General features: G+C 33.4%; 1 protein-coding gene across 3 annotated transcripts in view; it reads right to left on the bottom strand.

Moving 5' to 3' along the window:
- Nucleotides 1-3,042, bottom strand: part of LOC128231717 (neuromedin-K receptor-like) — a 102,704-nt gene extending 99,662 nt beyond the window's left edge. Inside the window, exon 1 of one of the 3 annotated variants that reach the window (XM_052944860.1) lies at nt 3,024-3,042. The gene's annotated coding sequence lies outside the window, so the exon portion shown is untranslated. Of the gene's footprint in view, nt 1-1,306; nt 1,534-3,023 lie in introns of those variants that run through there. The other 2 variants (XM_052944831.1, XM_052944888.1) reach the window with 2 other exon arrangements.
- Nucleotides 3,043-8,320: the final 5,278 nt, after the last annotated feature.

The raw sequence follows: 8,320 nt of genomic DNA on the forward strand, positions 1-8,320 counted from the left end.
TTGAATGATTAATAAAGAAGGGAAACGTTTTCACATTAAGTCACGTCAATATCAGAATCATATCTTGATTGCAATATTTCAAATCACGACTTAGATTTCCAACAAATTTCATGCCATTATTGATGTTATGAACATCAATAAATAGTGACCAACAAGCTCTATGGTTATGTATGAATGTAACAGGTGAATAAAAAAATTGACATCAAATTACCTGTCCCATTTACAAGATATTTCTACCTTATCTAAAATAACAGTTGTTTTTTTATGATTTTTCCACTTACTCATAAATATGATAGAAGGAAGGAAGGCAAAAGCGATAAGAGCTTCAATATTGTTGATCTTACGCACTAGCTATGGATTTAGGGCCAGTTTCAGTAAAGATTATAGTCGATTTTAGAGGGAAAATGAAATTATCTTAAAGTTTCATTTTCGTTGTTTTGCTTCATGCTTCATACTTGTGTGAGCTGAACATTAGCAAGTATCAAAATGAACAAGAACTCAAGGTCATGAAATAATAGAAACCAACGTAATTCATTTCTCGACATGTGTGCAGACTTTATACACGTTATGACTAATAAAATATCCTTTCATAAAACGGGACTTAGCGGCTGTTTTCAATTCAGTATGTACGAACATCGCAGTTGGCATCAAGATATTTTTTCCATCTTTTCAACTGTGTTTTCAACGTAAATACTAGCCTAAGATCAGTTTTCACAACTGAAGTTTATCTTAGGAAAATGTGACCCTCATGTGAATTTAGCATCACGTTTAAGACTTTTATTAAACTAGGCCACAGGTCGTGACTCAAGGCGCCTTTGTTCATCTATTTTAACTAATTGTTCCTGTGTTGTGCAGTCGTGTTTCATTGATTCAACAGTGACAGAAGTCAAAGGTCAAGTATATGTCACCATGTATCATAAGAAAACCACATTTCTAAGACTAACGTGTTTGTCATAACTTATTTCGCCTACTTTTTAACCTCATTTTTTGTCATAAAACATTTAAACCAAACCATTTTGGAAATGCTTCACATGTCTGTTGATCCAAAACATATTTATTATGTACTCTAATGATTCCAAATCTTTGTCTGGCTGTTCTTCCTTAATTTACAGGGAAAAAAATAATCACATAAAATCCACTTTTCAGTACCAGCTGACAGTTGATGGGAATGTCACATTTATTATCATTTAATGAAGCACAAATGTTACGAAATACCACCTTTGATACACATAGAGTATTTATTTCAGATGTAAACAATGTCGTTAAACATATATATTTTGCTTATTAAAATGTTTAAGTGATTTACCTGCATATAGAAATATCATCAATATCCAGCGATTAAACTTGAGGTATACATGTCCTTATCTTATATCCATGAAATGTTATGCTCGTTGACTTTTTATTACATTTCGTATTATCTATGTCATTTATTGAAACCACAAAATGTGCGGTAACAATATATCATCTAGCTAACATTTAAACTTGTTTCATTCACATTTAAGTAACACAAATACAAGCATGCGTTTTCAATTTGACTTTCTTACTTCTGAAAAGATAAAATAGAACCTTATGCAAACATGGGTTGTACTCTTCAAATAAATCTTAAACGTGCTATTTTCACATTTCTGCTTTTGTATATCGTAAATTCGTCTGCTCTTAACAAATACCACACTGTCATTTATTTATAAACGAACTGGTTATTTAATAACATTCGGAACTCCTCGGCCATTTGTGTCGTTGTTTTCGATAAAAATGGCCGAGGAGCTCCGAATGATTTAATAAGTGTGTTCTAATGCTCTCATTTTTAAAAATCAACATGGATGAATGTATTTGACACATCATGTAAACGGACGCTTTACAGTATACCAATAATACAGTAAACAAGATGAAATATTTGTGCTTCAATTAATTATGTGGTTTCCCTTTGATTTATAGTTCTTTCGGTAAAAAAGTAATCAATTGAATGCATTAACGTACATGCCTCTATAAAAACAGCATTTGCATCGGGTAATTAGGAATTACACGGGATTTTAGCAAATACATGTAAATACGTCGTGTATTAATAAATCTAGAACAATTCTATTGGACCTCGTGTAGGCTTTAATGATGCAAGATGTAAAAACAAATATTTATCTTTCAAATATAATTACAGGGCATCTACTCTTTATACTTTAAAACATCATATTAAATTGAATGAACCAGTTGCGTGAATATCATTAGCAGATAGAAAATAAGATAACAAAACCAATCATGTTCATAATCATATATCTAAACATAGCTGAATTAAAGAGAACCGATCAAAGTACTTACATGTGAAATGTGAACAAAAAATGCTGATAAGAATGATACAACAATACTCAAAGTTTAAATAAGAGATGTATGTATAAAAGAATAACACAATTGAGGGTCATATCATATCATAGGGACTGGCCTTTCAGCCAGCAAGGGTTAGCCTCGGTCCATTCACCTTTGGGGACTGACTAGCCAGTTCTTATAATGCCATATTGCGTGTTATATTCTGTTTTATTATATTATAAATGTATAGAACAAATCGGGTTTTTAAAGCATTTTGATGTTTTTTTATTGAACACAGCAGATACTGCACAAACAACATTTTTTCGCCGTTGTGAGAATCGCAAAGCAGCACTGAGCATTTTATGACGTCAGTGGTCCATACTTTTGGACAGGTCCGAACTGGCCAAAACTATGATATGGACCGTTGGCGCCATACAACAGGGTTTTAATTAGAATACAGTGACATACGGACCGATCGTCTTTATAGGAACAAAGAAGGGCCATATTTATGTATAAATACACATTATTCATAAATATTTAAAGATGATACTCTATTTTGCCGAAAAACGTTAATAACGCTATTTAGTTGAGAATCATATCATTTATAGCTTGGATATACGAAATTCTGTTTAAAAAAATATCTGCAACTTGTAGTTGGTATTTTTAAAGAAGGTTAAAAAACTTAAGTTCTATGATACTTTTGTTTGTCGGCGTAATATAAATCTTACCTTAAATTACTACTGCTACTATTTTAGTTGCATTTTATTCAGGAAATATATCCATACACACATGTTAATACATCTGCACAGTAAATATTTCCTACTTGATTACGATGCCATCAATTATTTCATTTATTGAAGGACATTATCTTTACCATCTTTAAATTAGTAAATAACTCCTAAATAATCCTCATTAAGAAAGATTTTATCAATAGCGTAATTGTTCTTATTGCTAAACAAGTTCATTGCATGCCAAAATATGTTAAGATTGTTTAGGTTATTTTGAAACAGTGTACTCATGGTATTTTGGGGGTTTAAATGTTAAATGGTAAAAACAAGGCACTGTCCGTCGTAGCACTTGGATTTAATTACCAGATAATTATGTTTATAACAATATTCACATTATTACAATGCGCTAATATTGCAAAAAGGACGTTTTTTCGTCAAAGCAAGATCATTTGTTATGGAATATCCTATTTCCATATCACTGGCAATCAGATATTGTAAGACTCGTGAGTTTACGACATAATATACATATATCAAATAATTGAATAATTTGTCAATCCATGTCAATCTTGCTTTTAATCAAGTTAACCTATCAAAAACCCAAAATGAAAATGTGCACCTGGCCAGTAATCATCTAAGAATTCGCCTAAATTTAAAATTATAATCCACGTGATTTAATTGGATCCTAAAAAGGGATAATTGTGATATTTCATATGCCCAGCCCTCTTTCATTAAAGATCTTAAAGTGAAATTATACATCTTTTTATTATTTAGCAAATGTATTTTAGCCTGTATGACAGAAAGTGGAGACTGAGAGAATGCATTGTTTTATATGGTTACATATACTGCATATTCCTAAGAATGTTGTCAGTACAAACGTTCTCCACAAATGTAAGCGTGCACTCAAACCGTAAGAAGTATGCACGCTTGATAGTCAGTCGCTAATGAACAATGAAATTAATGGCGTCTTCATAAACATTCTTTCCTCCACCCCTCCCCAGATAAGTTGATCCAAATATTCGGCCAGGCTTGAATCCCAATGACAAAGAAAAAAGTACCCGTTTGGAACGACTTCTTTTTTCGCTAAGCTCAAAAGAGTAACAGCGAAACAAATACATTATTTTTTCCTATAGTTTGTATAACTGAGGTGGTAGAAAAAGCATCTAACATGGCGGCTTTTGAAACAGGGTATAATTATAAGAAGAATATTCCACCATACAAACTATTAAGACAGGAATTTATGTTTTATGTTATATTTCATTTGTACAGTAAGCCAATCTTTCAACAGGTACAATAACAGCATTCTTATCTACTATAAACGTCCTTCTTTTGACAATAAAACAGTCCTTTCAGTACATATAGATATAAGTTGCCAAGTGAATGCCTATTATGGCACACACGTACATTTGTAATGTAATAAAACGACATTGATTCGTTCTGAGCAAAACTCATTGTATCGTCGGCAACCACGGTACTTTTTTCCGTTACACTCCATACACAACTAAGCATAGCGCAGTAGTGTAGCGTGACCGATGATTAACTTATTGTAACACATCTTAAGAAGACTTGAGTATTCAAACAAACTTGTCATAACATCCTTGCCTTTCAGTGTAAATTGGTTTTGTATCGATAATGTAATGCAATGTAATGGTCTAGCGGCATAAATAGTCGAAAGTAGTCGAATATTTTGTAGATAAAGTAAATAAAGACTAAATTCCTCTAACAGTAAGCGTCAATACGGACGTTTTGTCGGAATGTTCTAGTATCCTAATTAAAACGTAACCTGCATATATTACCATTCCATTGGAACTACAATAGTATCCTTATCATCGAAGGCTTCCACTTGTTCTTGCACCATTCTAGGCCATATGAGTATTGCTAACATTTAATCATTCCCTGTTAGAACTCCTTTCCTGCTATTGCAAGTGTGACCCTGATTGCTGTAAAGAACAGCAGGTAGCCAATTCAGAACGTACGTTCAATTTTCCTAAGTTCTTCTTTCTCTTTGAAATTACTACAAGGAGATGTGTTTTCAATAATATCTACACCTGAGACTGAAATGAATAACATATTAAAAACAGCATCTTAACAGTGAACATAGGGTATCAACACGACGCTTTGAACTTCACAGCATTAATAGAAGGTGATTATTATTACTATTAATCATGCGTAAATCTATGGCGTTGTATATTGTTATTAATCATTTCAGATTACGAAGAGAGAAAATAGTTATTACAAGAATTATCAGTTACAATTACAGAAGCATCAATATTTCTGGATTAATTCCATACGAAAGAGCACTTAGTCTATTTTTTTTAAAGGTGCTGGGACTTTTTCTAACAAATCTGTATTGGCATTATCAACGTTTGTTGCAATATAATATGCATGCCAAGAGAAAAGGGAACTTGAGAGGACGTGGGTAGAGGTCGGACTACAAATTAATGCAAAAAGCAAAAGGGAAAAAGATAGGACGAGGAGAGAGGTCGTAGAACGAAGGGATGGGCCGGAGGCAGATGAATGCAAATAAATAAAAGAAAGGGGAGGACGAGGAGAGGGACCGGAAAGCAGATGAATGCAAAAACGATGAGAAAATGGAGGAAGAGGAGAGAGATCGGAGAGGAGATGAATGCAAACATAGAAAAGAAAAGGGGAGGGGATGACAGGAGGCCGGAGTCCAAATGAATGTAAAATGGAAGAGAAAAAGGAAGTATGAAAGAATATGCATGAGGGCAGATGATTGCTAGAAAGGGGGTGGGCGGTGAGAGACGTCAAAGGGAAGATAAATGCATAAAGTCAGAGAGGTTGAATATATATGAGGAATCTGTTGAGAAGAAAAAAGTGAAAAAGGAAAAAGGAATGAACTATGTAGGTGGGAATAGAAATAGTGTAGAGAATATTAGTTAAAGAGGAGATAAAAGATAGAATGAAGAAATGTGAAGGAAAAGAGAGAATCGCAATAAAATAAAATAGTTGATTTGCAGGTCTCGTTTGATGCGCGATTATATACGCATATACGATGTCGGCGCTCATGGTGAAACAGATCGCATACCATGCACAACCATACATTCGAGCATTAACTATGAGAGCCAGGCTCGAAATCCGACACCGCCATTCCCCAAGACAATGCAAATAACATATTACAATAAGAGAAAAACCGCGCTCCCTCCTTGATTAATTTAGAAATATGCCTTACAAACTTACAAACAAACCCTTCCGTCATCCCGCCCAGTAGTTAGTTTGTGTTTTAACAAAGTGACGGTTTTCAAACACTTATTGTGTGCTCATGGATTACGTCATCTCAATTACCTATCAAGTCACTTGACACAAACGACTACATACATTTTTTTTTACAATACCTGAAACATACAATTGAATAATAATTCAAACAATAAAATAGGAAATAAGCACGAGCTTCACATCTTTATGTGAATAAGCAACCGGTCAGTTCATATATGTGCATTCAGTTGTTATGGACGCCTCTGTCTGTATATAGGCAGCATTAAAGTCACTTGACACAGATGGCTACAAAGAATAGCTATGACAAAACCTTTGAAACGTACAAGTGAATAAACATTCAAGAATTTTCATAAAAAATAAGCTTGCGTTTCACGGCTATATGTAAATAAGCAACCGGTCAGTTGATATCTGCATTCAGTTGTTATGGACGCCTTTGTCTGTCTGTATACAGGCAGCATTAAAGTCACTTGACACAAATTACTACATGCAATAGCTATGAAAATACCTTCAAAATATTCAAAACTTATCAATTAAATAATAATACAAAAAATATTGTGTGAATTTAGTATGCGAATTACAGCTTTATGTAAATGACCAACTGGTCAGTTCATAACAGTTGCCATGGAAGCCTCTGTCAGTATCTGGGCAGCATTAAAGTCACTTGACACAAACGACTACATACAATAGTTATAAAAATACCTCCAAAAACAAACAATTGAATAATTATTCAAGAAATATCATATGAATATAGCATGCAAATCACAGCTTTATGTAAATGACCAACTGGTCAGTTCATATCAGTTTTTATGGACGCATAAATCAGCGCTTGGCAACAACTGTGTAAATAGTCCGATAATATAAAACAAACAGTGTGAACAGACCTCATTCCGTTCGTCAATATTTCCTCTGAAATGTGAGAACATTTTTGTTTATTATCACTCTTAATGCAAATAGGTTGAATCATGGAACATATATTTATCTTTATGTAATCGCTAAGAACAAACATTATTGAACACGAGGTGTTTTGTTCTTATGCTTGCGAGAATGATTACTAATGCTACGGAAGCTTTTATCTTATATTTAATTGCTTTTGGTGTTGACAATGGTCATTTAAAGTACTTTGCATCATGTAGAACGAGCACATAGCCAACTGAACATGGTGTTTGCTTTCATAATGTTTTTTTTTTTCAATAGAAAGACCAAGAAAACAAGAGAACAGCTCAGTATGAATGCAAATTGATATATGTCCCATTCATTGTCGTTTTGATTTTGGGTCCTTACCCAGTGTCTCCATACAGGGAACAGGTGCAGATTATACACGTGCTAGTATTTAATAAAGCAGCTATCAAAAAGAGCTTATCGTATTAATAAAAAAACAATCTGGCAAAGTTTTGCCCAGTATTTGAGGCCATTATCGGGGATCAATATGGCACTGCCATTGTAATTATAGCTAAATGAGCCTGGCGAATAATAAATACGGTATTTTTATTTATCAAGGGACTTAGGCGCGGATTGTTCAAACATTTTTGCATTGTCCTTAATATAAATAACCGCGTTGCTAGGATATTACTGTGGTTTTTAGCAAATTTGTTTTATATATCAGATCAATAGGTCAGTTGGCAAAAATAAGCACATGAATACAAATTACATGTATATGGAGTTTAACTTAAACTGATAACTCGATAAACAAACGCAAATGTAAAGAATTCAAGGCTGCCCGTGTTTATTGTACAACTTGACGATAATAGTTCTCAATATCTTGGATTTATCAATGAAATGTTTTACATGTATCTACAATATTTATTCAGATAAAGGAGCAAAAACTTTCTTTGAAAAAAATAATAAACTGGGACATTTAAATTCCGTTTTTTAGATTATGTTATTTTGGTCGCTCATAAAAATGGTCGTTTTGGAGTTCATTTTGAGACTGAAAACTATGGAAGCGTATATCGTATATACGACACCATCATCGGAAGTCCTTTCGACGTGTGTTATTCCGACTTGACGAGTACGTTATACCAAAACTGGCTGCAGAGACTCATTATAATTTTTTAATCAACACA

The sequence above is a fragment of the Mya arenaria genome, chromosome 1 (assembly GCF_026914265.1).
Source record: "Mya arenaria isolate MELC-2E11 chromosome 1, ASM2691426v1".
Taxonomy (NCBI): Eukaryota; Metazoa; Mollusca; class Bivalvia; order Myida; family Myidae; genus Mya; species Mya arenaria.